At 45.6% G+C, this 14,882-nt stretch overlaps 1 long non-coding RNA gene across 2 annotated transcripts; it reads right to left on the bottom strand.

The window, feature by feature from the left end:
* On the bottom strand, window positions 1-13,848 carry LOC128597101 (uncharacterized). Of its 2 annotated transcripts, none has more exons than XR_008383203.1 (3): window positions 13,713-13,848; window positions 2,797-2,901; window positions 1-1,828 (listed from the first exon to the last, which is right to left on the bottom strand). It is a non-coding gene; the product is annotated as an uncharacterized LOC128597101 (long non-coding RNA). The 2 variants fall into 2 exon arrangements; XR_008383202.1 differs by having other exon boundaries at window positions 13,493-13,830.
* Window positions 13,849-14,882: the final 1,034 nt, after the last annotated feature.

Raw genomic sequence — 14,882 nt, 5'->3', positions numbered from 1 at the left:
CAAATATCACCTCCCTAAAGACTGACCTTCCCTGACATGCAGGGGGATGTAGTCCTAGCTACCCTGCACACCCTGTTATTCCCTATTAATTCACCTGAGATGTTTCCATTGTACCATTTATCACATGCTAAACTTGTCTTGTTTATTTGCTCACCAATTTATTGCCCGTCAACCCCCTTCCTTACACCATAGAAAATAAGCTGCATTTATGCAACTGTCTTTTCTCTTTTGTGACTGGCACATGGTCAGAGCTCAGGAAACATTTATAACATACATAAAGTAATGAATTAAATTTGTATGAATGAAGCTTGGTTCTCCACACCAGAGGATTAACAGTCCAAGGGGGAAGAGGAATGCGTAAGCAAATAATTGGTGCAGAGAACTGACAGGAAACTGACCTCCTCTCCCTAAGTCCCCCAGGGTATCGGTCTCTCGCCCATGGCATTCTATTGTTTGGAGACTGAAGAGACTGGAGAACTGTCAGTACAAGATATTTGGCCTGTGAGTCTGTTTTCGGTGTCAATTTATGGCTGATTGGAGCTGGGAACTTCCCCACATTTCCGTAGACACTTTGTTGAAGGAACAATGTTATCTTTCCTTTGGGGTCTTGCTGGGCTTTGGACAGCAGGGGAAATCTGGGAATGCTTGTCATTTTTCATCTTTGCTTGAGAAAATGTGAGTCACTGAGACTCCCCCAGTGATCTAGGAGACCAAGTCCTTCACTGGCTCAGAATCAAATTTGAAGTCCAGCCACCTCCTCAGATTTCATCACACCCAGGGAGAGAGCCCACACGCTCCTTGGATCTAAAAGTCATTTTAGTCTCATTTTCCCTCTTCCTTTTAAGGTTCAGTTTAGCACCCTTGCCAAATTTACCCCTACCTCTGCGCACCTGCTGCTTCTCTCACCTTCTGGACTCTGTCGCCCCCCTGTGGCGATTCATCTCTCTGCAGCTCTGGGTATTTAAGTTAACCCTTTAAGGCACTGAGGGATGTCTAATTCATTTCGTGTAAAGAATGTATTGAGTGTGTCCTAAGTTCAAGATGCTATGAGAGATCTGAGAGAAATGAATTGTACACAATTACAGACACAAGTATCTCCCTGGGCCCATCAGTTCTCCTCCTGTCCGGTTCCTTCCTTCCTTGGTTCTCAGGATTTCCCAGTTTCTCCCAAATAACTTTGAACATACAGCAGAACCTCCACAGTAGACCACTTTCCTACATTGATCAGCTCCTTAAGATGACCTAATTTTTATAGACAGCACATTCACCACATACACAAAGGTCTAGTTCCGTATGGTAACAGTCCCTTGGGTGATCAGTTTTCAGAGGTTCTACTGTACGGGATCCCAGGACACAGAGAAAAATCCACCAAGTCCTCAGTGATATAAGCCTTCTATTTCATAGCCCAAGACTTATAGCAAACCACAAAGCCCCCGGTCACTGCATGGTCCTATCTCACGTCAAGTCCAGGAATGTTCATTATGTGCAGATGCAGGGAAGATAAAAGGATAAGTGGCGCTTGTCCTTACATATTCTTCCAAGGTGGCTGTGGTAGATTCTGGAAGCCAATGTGCTGAAAGCCAATTACTCAAGGAGAGGGAACGGGTGTGGTGCATTGGAGAGGAAAGCTTTTTACAAATTAGTTGGCTCTTTTCAGTCTGTGACCTGAGAAAGAGGTGAGGATGAAGTGGACTGTCTCTGCTATTAGCCTGGAAGCTTCCAAAAACACAACCGTGCTTCTCCTACTCCCACGGTCCACTTCAAGTCCCAAAGGAGTTCTGCTTACTTCACACACTTGGTTGGTTGATGGGGGGAGATCCATGGAAAGCTTTGAGAAGAACAAGGGGAGAGAAGGTCACGGGGTTAGCAAAAATTGTAGAAATTAAATAAAATTTAATGAAGATTAATGCAAAACTTTCATTTATATAAATCAATTACGCAAAAACAGGATTGAAGAGATCTGGCTCAACAGAAGGTCTTGTTTAAAAAAAAAAAGGGACTTAGAGGTTTCACTTGGCCACATGTTAAAGATGATTCAGTAGAGCGTGCGGTAGCCAAAACACTAATGCAGACTTCAGCTGCATTAAGAGACGCAGTGTTCAGGACAAGGGAGGACACAACACCACTCCTGCCCCGGATAGGCCATATTTAGAATAGAGTGCTCAGCTCTGGGTACCACATGTCCAAAGGGCACCAAAAAATAAGAGCTCTTAAGAGAGGGGTGGCCAAAATGATGATAATCTAGAGACCTTGCTTACTTCTGTAAGGAGAGGCTGAAGGTACAAGAAGGTGGAGGGGGTGGGAGAGATTTTCATTAGAAAAGTGTAAAAAATATAGATAGCTGTATTTAACTCAAGAGTTGTGAAAAAGATTTTATACATGTGTAACTTTGGAACTGGAAACTCTGGATGGGAAGAAATAACAAGAAGACTGATTTGACTGAATGTAGGAAGAGCTTTCCACAATTGAATATGTGCAGCAGGAGTGGCTGTCCCATTCTTGTTAGTCAAAGAATGAAAGAAAGGAAAAAAAGAAGGAAAGGGGAATGATTTATGAAAGATCACATCATGTGTTGAACACTGCCCTGTGTTCTTGTTTTATAGTGGTGAACATTTCAGAAATGGTCCTTGCCTTTGTGGAGTTTAGAGACTAAAATGAAGGCAGAGGTTAGCCATATATACACAAATAAATTACAAATGCTGAGAGAAAAGAACTGGAGTGAATAAAAGGAGAATAAGAAGGTAAAAATAATTGGACTTATGAATAGTTGCAGAAAGGATTTTAGCTGAGGCTTACCAGTAACAAATTATCTAAAGGTAGCAGAGGGCCTCCTCTGCCCTGGGTTACAGCTGGCACCGGTTTTAGCAGATTTCTCTCAAATCAGCAGTGCATCAGAATCACCTGGAGAGAGATTTTTTAATAGTTTAAACCCAACCTAAGGTATTCTTTTTTTTTTTTTTGGCTGGGGCTAGGTTTTAACCTCCCACCTCCGGCATATGGGGCTGGCGCCCTACTCTTTTGAGCCACAGGCGCCTTAATCAGAATATTTGGGACTAGAGACTCTGAAACCCTATGATAATACATTAAGTGAAAGACTGAGACTAAATGTACAGTCTTTGGTTCTGATGTCTGGATCTCATTTGTGATGATTTTAATCTCTTTGCTTGGATTCTGGAATTAAATTTCTCTGGTTCAGAGAGGGGACACTTTGGTCTCTCCAGAGCCTGGTTTATAGAACATCAAAGGGATTCCTTGCCAGATATGCACTTTAACTGATTTTTTTCCAAGAGGTGGGTACCATGCCAGGCACCAATTGTTGTGGAAATATTGTAGCTGGTGCCCAGGGTCCCTCTAGTGGTCAGAAGCTGACACTTCGGCTCCCTCTTCTTTTCCAGACCCAGGTTTGGCCAGAGAATATGCTATTACGGGCTCTGAGAGGTCTGTGGAAAGGAAGCAGAGAAGCCTAAAGACATATTATAGAAAGTTCTTCTCTGGAATTAACAACAAAAAATGAGCTGGAAGAACTCAGGAATTGCTTTCCAAATTCGCCCTGCCTCCTTTTGCCTTATCTTGGATGATCTAAATTTTGATAAAGAAAGATGTTGAGGGATACGTAACTTTTACAGACCAGAGTGGACAACTCCCCAGAATACCAGGCAACAGATTAGGGATTCCAGGTGTCATTTTCACGCCCTGGGAAAATACAAATATGTCATAGCTGAGTGGTCAGAGAGAGCACTGGGCTGTATCAGGAGACACGGGTCATGCATGTTCGGCTGCTTTACTTATCAGCTTTCTGAGCTTTAGTTTTCTCACTTGAGAAAAGCAAGTAATGACACCTGCCCTGCCTCGTTCACAGATCTGCTGTAAAGATTAAATGAGCCAACAGATGTCTAAACTGTAAAATGAATTACAGCTGGGAGCAAATATGCCTGCAATTAGTATTAAAGAAGAGTTTGCCCTGCAGGCAATTGGGAAAATGTCTGTTACTTTTGGGGGCCATTTCACCTAAACATAAGTTCTTACGAAGGCAGGAGCTGCACTGCTAGGAGTTAGTTACTTTGCCAGCTCTGTCCCTGGGTGTCCACGCAGCCCTGTAACTAAGACACTAGTAGGATCTTCCTTAGATAGTATTTAAGAGAAAGCTGGAAGGAAGCATTCATTACTTTAAAAGAGAGCCAACTCAGGGTAGGGGCCACAGTGGGTGGCAGGAGCTGTGGAAATGGTGGGCATTTGGCTAACATTTGGGCTTCTACAATATTCTGCAGAACAGAGCATAACATGTTCTTGGAATGCCAGAAAGGATAATGCCTGTGTAGCTCCTTATCATTTTAACCTCATTCTGAGGACCCTCAGGTGACCACATTCCAACTCTTTTCATCGTCCCCTCCTTTCAAGTCTGTTCTTTGGAATATAGTGTCCCTATTGTTGTGGGAGGGTAAAGTAGTTGGGAGAACTTGTCTGATCATCAGCCACTGAACCCCACTCCCTAAACTCATTGAAAATACATTAATGTTACACATTCTACAAATACCACCTGAAGTATGGGCTGTTATGTTAGCACCAACAGCAGGTGCGGACAAGCAGCCCCATGGCTCAGCTCACCGCCCTAGCGACTGTCTGGCTGCCTCGCGGAGGGCATGAGGTCCCGGCTGGAGGGCAGGTCCTGGCTCCATGGGGGCGGGGGTGTCCTGATTCCCTGGGGGTTTCCCGATTCCCTGGGAGGAGGGTCCAGGCTCCCTGGGGTGTCCTCCCCACGCTGCGCAGGGCTGCTGGGCCAGCAGGGCCAGGGGCTGTGGGTGGGTGAGAAGGAAAGTGAGAAGAGCAAACTCTATCCATGACAACCTGAAGGTAGCAATGATCACCTGGAAGCTTGCAGAAAATGCAGACTCCTAGGCTCCATCCAAGACCTGCTGCTGACTCAGAACTTTCACTTCAACAAGATCCTGGGTGATCTGTTTGCACATTGAATTCTAAGAAACAGTCCACTTTTCCCACGTGGATATTCAACATGGTCCAGTTCCCCATCTCCCACCTCACTGCCATCTCCAGCAGTCTCTTAGGGGGAGGCCTGCACAAACACTTAGTTCCCAGGCTTTAGAAAAAGTGACAACATGCCATATCCCCATTCTTTCTCAGACTCTCTGTATCCTGGAAAAGTAAGCCTTCTTTAGGCCTTCCCCAGACGGCACAGGGCTGTATGGCTGTGTGGCAATGGTGAACATAACCTTTCTTCCTTTTTTATCTCTCTTCTGCTCTGGATGGAAGAGATCTATAGGAAAAATGACTGTGGGAAATCGTCAGTACATCAGGCGTGAAGGTAGGTAAGATGGGAAGTGATGCTGAGGGTGCCAAGGGGCTGGCTGTGGAGTGGAAGACAACACTCCCTGTAGGCAGCAGAGAGGCCACACAGGGTGCATATGGGGTCTCAGGCCATGCACCCACAGACAAGGGCAAGTAGGCACACTCACACTCATGTGTGTGTCCAGATACACATGGTCTACTGCACCTATACCCTGAGTCTGGGCACCATGTCCTTCAGGAAGAGGCCATGCTGCCCCATTCCCAGTGGCCAGGCCTTGCCAGCCTTTGGAGGCACAGTCCCTCGCAGCCCAGTCCCCACTCCGCCTACACTCTGCTGGTCCCTGAAAGGCCTGCTATTAGAGTCGCTTCTTCTCTGGCAAGCACTGCCCTCTCCCTGTGTTCATCTTCTAACACAGACATTTCTCTGAGAGCAGCAACAAATCAAATATAATAACAGACACCGTGTGCAAGTTGAAGTATCAGAAATGTTGCCACAAGGAGGGTTGAGGGCAACAGGAGAGAAGCTAGTGGCTGATGAGGGAAAAGGAGCCCAGTGGATGAAGAAGCAGAGATGGAGAGCTGGCTCTACCTGCCTCACAGAGGTGCTGAGGAGCAGCTTTGGTCCATGGATGGGATGCTGGTCTGGATTACAGAGGTCCAGCTTCTCAGGGCAAATGAGGGCTAGCCCTGCAGCCTCCTGGCGGGCCTCGGAGGGTCCAGCCTGACACTTCCAACTGCACCCAAAGAGATTCTTAATGCATGCCCATCTACCACCCCTCCAAGTGTCTCTGCTTCCCACTGGCCTGGAGTATAAGCCAAAGTATGGCTCCCAAGGTCCTCCTTAATATTCCTCAAATCTCCTCTCTGGCCTTGCCATCGTGACATGTTTCAGACAGATGCATGACAATGACCTCCCCTAGAGCAAGCCACCTACTCCCAGGCCTCTGCCTTTGTGTGAGGCTGCTTCACTGGCCTGGGAAGCTCTCACAGCTCCCTTCACCTGGCCAATGACTACTTGTTCTTCCAGATGTAGCTCAAGTATCCTCTGAGCTGTAATTATCTTCATGTCCCCGCAGGCTGGGTTGGTGAGTTGGGTGTACTTGCTCCCAGATCACCTTTAGTGGAGTAATTATCGTCCTGTATTATTTAACCTCCATCCTTGTGTGTTGCTTCTACTAGACTAGGTTACTTAAGGACGGTGGCTAGGAGTTTTTTTCATCTTTCAATTTTTAGACACATGTAATGCATTTTAAGTGTCTGTTACATACATTAATTAAGGCATGTACTGAGAATAGAGGTTAAGTACAAAAACTTCATGGCCTAATGAACTCCTTTTACAGAAGAGAAAAATGGGACCCTCCATTCAGAAGTTACACAACTTGTCCAAGCATAAACTGTGAAAAAAACCTAAGATCTGAACCCAGGTCTGTGTTCCGGAATGAATGCAGAGCCCCTGCTCCCTCTGCGCTCATGCGTCCAGCTGGTGGTGAGTCACGACAGCACAGCCCTGTTGCTATATTTCCCATCACAAATGCGAGACATTCAGCTATGACCTTCTGGGAGGAAGCTTAATGTGAATCACGCTTTGCCTCCTTGTTTTACAGATGATGGCTGAGGTGCAGGGATGTGGAGGGTTGCCAGGGTATTCTGAGACTCAGAATAACATGATAATGTCTTCAGGTTATGGCATCATGGTCTGGGCTGGGACCCCAGGGCCTGGGGAGGAGGAAGGAGACGGGATCAGACAGCCTGGTTTCTCCTCAGCAACCCAGAGAGAATTAACGCAGTGTGTCCTTGCCGGCTGTGAGCCTACCTCGGTGCCTAAACCTCCTCCCAAACCTCAGGTGGGGAAGAAAGGTGACCAGGACAACAAAGGCTGTGTTTCTCCAGTTCCTTCCTTCAGACCAGGGGGAGAACTGGACAGAATCCATCCCTGAGAGCCCACTGCCTTCCGGCCTCACCGCAAGGGGCCACGTCCTGACGGAGAAAACAGTGAAGAGGGTCTCACATTTACATACATTTGCATATGTTTGCATATTTACATATCCTCACAGAACATGTACTTCATTCTCCAGCAATTTTCAAGTAAATGTGATCATTGCCACCTTCGGGTTGTTATGGATAGAGTTTGCTCTTCTCACTTTCCTTCTCACCCGCCCACAGCCCCTGGCCCTGCTGGCCCAGCAGCCCTGCGCAGCGTGGGGAGGACTCCCCAGGGAGCCTGGACGCCCCCCAGCCGGGACCCCCCCAGGGAGCCGGTACCTCCTCCTCCCCAGCCGGGGCCAGCGCCCTCCGCGAGGCGGCCAGACAGTCGCCAGGGCAGGGAGCGGAGCTGTGGGGCTGCTCGTCCACACCTGCTGTTGGCGCTAACATAATAACTACGAGGATAGGGTTGGGTGTTCCCGGCGATTACATAGATGTTCACTGTTAAAGTGGCAGCGCGGTACAAAAAAAACCCCTTTGGGGGCGGCGCCTGTGGCTCAGTGAGTAGGGCGCCGGGTCCATATACCGAGGGCGGTGGGTTCGAACCCGGCCCCGGCCAAACTGCACCAAAAAAATAGCCGGCATTGTGGCGGGCGCCTGTAGTCCCAGCTACTGGGAGGCTGACGCAAGAGAATCACCTAAGCCCAGGAGTTGGAGGTTGCTGTGAGCCGTGTGAGGCCACGGCACTCTACCGAGGGCGACAAAGTGAGACTATCTCTAAAAAACGAAAACAACAAAAAAACCCTTTGGCACGCCTGACAGCGGGGAAGTCAGGCCCCCAATCCCTTTGGAATGTTTTCCTCTTGACGACCCTCCCCCCAGGCTCACACCTTTTCTCCTAACCAGCTTTCCCTACCACCTGGCTGGCCACCGGCTCTACCCACCGCCTTTTCATGGTGCAGAGGCCCCCAAAGACCCAGACGGGGCCCGTTTGGTGTTTGGGGCTGTCAGGCAGTGGACAGGCGTGCTGAACACCGGAACAACTCAGGAATAAGGGACGGGCGGGTCCTAGCTCTTCTCCCTGGCACCCAGAGTCTGAGAAGCAGCAGAACCTCAGGACTTTTCTGCTTGGAGTTAAGTCAGAGAAGACTGTCTTTGCTAATGATTCCTGTGAGTTCGAATGCTCAGACAGCATTCAAGTTTAAATGACAGCGCACTGTGTTAACAGTTTCATAGACTCAAAATTCTCTATAAGAATCTGCTGATTTGAATCAGCGGGTATCTGTCTGGGTGTCTCAGTAATTCTGAAGCTTATGAGCTGAACCAGAATAGGCATTCAGTAAATATTGGTTAATTTTGTTCAATGCAGTAGAGATACTGCTGTTACGGTGGGATTCAGAAACTAAAAATGTACAGACACTGTTGTCTAGGAACTCAGAGTTTATAAAGATACTTGAAATATGTTATTACTATTTAATAATAGAAGCATGTAACACAGTTGTTGCCTTAATCTGTTCAGGCTGCTGTAACAAAATACCCTACAGTGGGTGGTTTATAAACAGCAAACAATTATTTCTCACAGTTCTCCAGGCTGGGAAGTCCTAGATCAGAGTGCTGGCAGATTAGGCGTCTGGTGAGGGCCAGTTTTCTGGTTCATAGACAGCTGTCTTCCCACTGTGCCATCACATGCCAGAAGGGGTAAGGAAGGTCTTTGAGGTCTCTTTTATATGTGCTCTAATCCTAAGCCTTCCTGACCTAGTCACCTCCAAAAGCCCATCTGCTAACCATTACATTGGGGGTTAGGGTTTCAACATATGAATTTGGGGGGACACAAACATTCAATCTTATAGTAATTATTAAACACACCAAAGTCAGAACCGAAGTTCAATTTCTAGCCTGTGACTTAAGACAAGACAGGGAACTTCCTTGAGTGGACCAGTGAGCATCTACCCTGTTTCCCCGAAAATAAGACATCCTCCGAAAATAAGACCTACTTGTAGGAAAGATAAGACGTCCCCTGAAAATAAGACCTAGTGCATCTTTGGGAGCACACCTTAAAATAAGACACTGTCTTATTACGTAGAGTTACATGGAGGACTGAATTGATTGACACAAAGAATTGAACACATTGCTTGGCACTGAGTATGTTTTCAAGACGTTAGCTAAAATAAGAGGCTCAGAGCCCGTAGCTCAGTGGTTAGGGTGCCAGCCACATACACTGTGGCTGGTGAGTTAGAACCCAGCCCAGGCCTGCTGAACAGCAATGACAACTACAACAGAGAAATAGCCAGGCGTTGTGGTGGGTGCCTGTAGTCCCAGCTACTTGGAGGCTGAGGCAAGAGAATTGCTTAAGCCCAAGAGTTGGAGGTTGCTGTGAGCTGCGACGCCACCACACTCTGTCGAGGGTGACATGGTGAGACTCTGTCTCAAAAAAAAAAAAAAGAAAGGCATAATTAAGTACAAAAATATATGATTTTAAATTGTACAATTTTTAAAATTAGAATCTTAAAAACTCTCTAATCCAATGTTTCTCAAACAATGGTCTGTGGATTGTTGCCAATTTGTGACAATTTTTATTTTCTTAACCAGTGTGCAGCAAAATGTAAAAACAGAAAGGCAATATAGTGGTAGTCTTTCTCTGGTATTGTCTTCCTTCCTTTGATGAGCTGATAAAAGGCAAGTGGTAAGCTTGTTGATTCCATGCTGGTCCACCATTTATTACTGCTGCCGTTGTTTTGTTCATGAAATTCAAAAGCCTGAGAACCAGTGCTGTAACAGACTCAGAGGAGTCACCTTACATGTCATCCTCTTGGCTACTTGTAAACAGCATCAGGGTGCTGGGAAATTTTCTTAGTTCAGATGGACAACCCCCCACGTCTACGTGATTCTTCGTCAGATCTTTGAAGACGGCAGCCATGAGGGAGCTCAATATACTGGGCAGAGCCTTTTTCTTTAACTAGTTTCCAGTTCTGATTTCCTCCTCTTTGTTTGGCTCCTTCTGTTAAATAGGCTTTGGAGCATCTCCCACTGAATAATGTTTTGGGGAATGTATCAAGAAAGATAATGCATGAGAGAGCACTTTGTTAATTGGGAAGAGCCTTGCACACGTTACAGGTACAGTTACGAGACAGACCTATTTCCGTCAAGAGCTCTTCACACAACATAGTATCTGTTCCTTACCAGCAGTCTTTACTCCTCCAGGCATGGGTGGAGTAATGATTAGACCATACTCTCCACAAAATATTATGCCCAGAAATGAGCATAATCTTCAGATCTAGGTGACAATATGGAGTAAAATGGAGTGGACTGGACTGGATGGTCTTTCGGGTCTGGGTCCCATGACCATTTCCCCTTTATATCTTCTGTCCTGGGCACTCTACTTTGATACTGTAATCACAGCACAAATGGACCTGTTTCCTTTCTGATCAGGTAACATCCTCAAAATCCAGGATAGCTAATATTTTAGAACAACTGGAAGCTTGGTCCTTTAAAAAAAAAAAAATTGGCTTTGAGACTAAAATGTCTAATCTCAAAACCTTCTAACTTAAACACCTTCTCTTTGGAGAATATAGCAACAAAATATGAGTTTAATAGAGTTGTCTTTTTCTTTAGCATCTGTTCCTATTTTACCACCTTTATTTTTTTCATTATTTCTTCTTCTTCCTTTTAGGTGGGATCACCTTTCAAAGCTGTTCAAAGCAATTATTTTGCCAAGGACCTATGCATTCTTCTTTAACCTGCCACACAATGTCCTGACAAGTATCATGAAATAGAGAGAAGTAGAGAATAGAGGTTCAGTGTGTCAACTCTCCAGCCGCTGAGTAGGATTCAAATACCAACTCTGCAGCTTATGGAGGTTTTGACCTTAGGCTAGTAATGTAGCCACTTTGTCTCTTACATCCTTCATCTGTAAAGAGAAGATTAACTATTACATCTACTTAATCATATTCTTCTGAGGAATAGGTGAGTTAATATATGTAAAAGTGCTGAGCACAGTACTTGGCACACAGTAAGTCTTTTATACGTTTTGAGCATTAATATTAATTACTGTCCTTAAAGAACCATGTTAACTTTTGGATTTGCTCTGTTACACTCTCCTATATCTTTTATGTAGGCCTTTATTCAATCTGAGTTCATCAAAGAGCTCTTTATGAATCCTCAAGGGTTTTGTTAGCTGCCTTTTCCCTTTTATATCAGGATGACTCATGATTATTGTACTTGAATTTCATTTCTTAGAAGTGCCCCTCCCATTACAGAGCACAGCTCCATTACTATTTTGCATCATGGGTCACAAGATCAAAATCTTTTGCTCTGAACTATTAGAAATCTACTTCCCTAGTGTCTAGGGTGCACTGATCTGAATATTTTAATTAATTTATTGATACACTTCCTGTTTCTCAAAAGCAATTGAAATGGTTGCCATATTTTATTACAGTAAGTGGCCACCCTATCACTTATTATTAGTTTTTGGAAATGACATAGTAACTTTCCTCCCAGTTACCTGTCACATACAAATCATTATCCAAGTCTTCCTTACTGGTCATAATGAAGTCTCAAGTAGCAGTTCCTCCTCACTGCCTTTTCTACCTACTGAGAGATGAAGTTGTCAGCAAGGCCAGGCAAATATTCATCAGATGTTCTGCTTGAGACTTCCAGCAGATGTCCTGCTGGTTGAAGTCCCTCACCACCGCTAGATCTTGCCTCTTTGCCAATTTTTGCAATTCAGAGAAAAGAGATTAGAGATCTGTGGGCCAGTTGCATCTGCCTGCCTCATGTCCTCTGTAACAAGAAAAGTTTCTGGAAGACTCCTTGTTATAGACACCATTCCTGCACACCTAAGATTCTGCTAGAGTATTATTTTTTGAATCAGTTCTTATCTAGACTGTAGGGTTATTCTTTAACATGAACTTAATTTGAAAGAAGTTTCTGTTAAAGACTCTTTGGGATCTGATTCCATCTTCTGTGAGCCAGAGTACCTGCCATGTCTCCACAAAGTACATCCCTCATCTGGAGCTCTGAGGGAGAACATAAAATACTGGATCTTATTATAGACCTCTGACTGATGCTGAATAATCACACCTCTGGCTGGCCATTCAGCCCATCTGAGCTGTTGGCTGTTGGTTTGCTAGGTATATTTCTATGTATCTTCCACTGTATAGTAATTCTTGGTGCCTCACTTTTTCCTCATATCAAAAAAGAATAGAAATAATGCAGGTTAAACTGGATATAACTTTCCTGAGGACAAATGACCTCCCATAGGAGGTCAACAAAAACTAGTAAAACAATCATTTATTGAGCACCTACTGTGTACTAGACACTGTTGTTAGTATAAAAGACATTAAGATGAATATGATAGCTCCCGATCTCAAAAATCTCAGAGATGGTGGAAATGGACATGTGAATGGATGACTTCAGCACAGTGTCCTCAGTGCTGTGATGCAGATGTGGCTGTGCGTGTCACAAGACACAGAGGAGAGGCATCCAGCCCACGCGGAGGGGGCTGAGGGGATATGCTGCTCATCAGGGTGGCTGCTGGTCAGCAGTGATGCTGAACTGAGTCTAAAGCTTAGCAAGAACACCCTGTTATAAATAAATGCCACTCAAGTTTTTTTTTATTAGAGAGATATAATCATGGTGCCAAATAAACACTTATTTTCCCTTACTGGGAAAATGATCGGCCTTTGGGTTTAAAGGCTCAACAGGGGAATTTGCTAGGTAGCTATGAGTGGCCTAGACAATAACATGTAAATAGGCTTTGGGGCAGATGTTTGGGCCCCAACAGGCCAACGCCCCAGTTAAGTAGGGAGGCTGGAGTCAGCCCTTGTTGGAAAAGGCCTGAGAGGATTGTCAGGCCTTTGTGAGAGAATCTGAGGGAGACACAGGGGAAAAAACATGTTAGATGAGAAAGGACAAAGAAAGGAGCTTCAAAGGGGAATGGGAGGCAAACCTGATTTGCTGAATAAGAAGTCTGGGGGAGGGGCATAGAAGCATTACGGGAACATCGAGACTTAATTGGCCAAGCATGTCCTGCACACAGTGCAGTGTCCATATAGGGACACAGGGTGATCAGTGCACCTCAATACCCAAAGTATTGGTAAAATCAGCAGTCAGATCGGCATTCAGCAATGCTCACCAAGAAGGAAGAGAATATGGGTGTGAGGTAACCTAGGTAGTCAATGACCAATAGAAAAGGACAAAGGTGCCTAGAGATGCAGAGAGAAATGACACAAACAATTTCAAAGGGAGAGAAAGAGGATAGTTATACCTTTACGTTCCTTCTGTGTCTGTCTTTCTTCTCACTGGTTTGTTCTTGAGGCAGTCTCACTGCCCTGGGTAGACTGCCATGGCATCGTCATAGCTCACAGCAACCTCAAACTCGTGGGTTCAAGTGACCCCCTTGCCTCACCCTCCAGGATAGCTGAGACTATAGGTGCCTGCCATGATGCCCAGCTGGTTTTTTAGTAAAGATGGAGTCTCACTCTTACTCAGGCTGGTCTCCAAATCCTGAGCTCAGGTGATCCTCTCGCCTCGGCCTCCCAGAGTGCTGGGATTATAGGTGTGAGCCAGAAGGCTGGCCCCTTGTTTTCTCTTTATTTAAATACATTTTCTCTTTGTTCTACTAAAGCCTGTGTGAATGCACTTTTACTTTCTGTTGCCTGTGCTGCTCCTGTTTCGCTTTTGGTCTGTACTCACTTTCGCTTCCTATTCGAGCAGGGCCTCTGGTGAACTTGCTGGTTCCACCAAGTAATTAAACCAGGTCAGTTGGGTTTGGGGAACTCTACCCTCCACCCCCAACATCAGGATTCTCTGAGCTCCTGAGGGAGTATTTACAGAGCCAGGTAGGATACGGGGCCAGGTAAAGCCAAGCTTGGAGGACAAAGAGCAGGCTGCCTGGGAGGCTGGCCTGCACCAGAGGGTCATTCTGACAGTGCCTTCTGCTTCTCCCAGAAGGGCCACTGGCCTGGCAGCGTCTGGACTTTTAACCATCCCTTTCCTCTAAAGTGGAGGTTTTCAACCTGTGGGTCTCAACCCACAGAAACTGTTAAAGGGCTGAGGAATTAGGAAGGTTGAGAACCACGCCACTGCACGCACTCTGCTGTCTGCCTCCATGGTATCAATTCTTCAGTTAATGCAATGGGTCCAGATACATCGTAGATTCACTCATTTGACTCACCCAGGTAATGCCCCTGGACATATCAATACTTTAGAAAATTTCTGGTCACCTACTATAGTAATGGAAGGATTGCTTCAAAATTTTTTTTCCTATCACTACCCAGTGGGTGAAGAGCTCAAAACCCTACTCTCAGGAGATAAAGACAGATGAAAGGGATACCTCCAGCACCAGAGAACATACAGGACATGGGCAGGTGAGGGGAGAAGGGCGGTAAGGACTCCAGGCAGAGGGGAGAATGTGAATCAGCACAGGGAGGACTGACATCATGGTCTGAGCAGAGATGGCAAGCACGTCTGTACTGCTGTAGCACAAAGTGGAAAGCAGAAAGTGACAGGCGAGGCAAGGAGGCATTGGACTGTGGAGAACTTTGTAGAGTAAGGCAGGGAGCATGCATTTTATCTGGCAGGCACAACATGGGACTCATAGGAAAGTTTTAAGCGGAGAAATGGGATGATCACATTTGTTTTGTAGATATTTTAGA

Source organism: Nycticebus coucang, chromosome 10, assembly GCF_027406575.1.
Source record: "Nycticebus coucang isolate mNycCou1 chromosome 10, mNycCou1.pri, whole genome shotgun sequence".
NCBI lineage: Eukaryota > Metazoa > Chordata > Mammalia > Primates > Lorisidae > Nycticebus > Nycticebus coucang.
The sequence above is the reverse complement of the archived record's forward strand: the minus strand, read 5'-3'. Positions and strand labels throughout refer to the sequence as shown.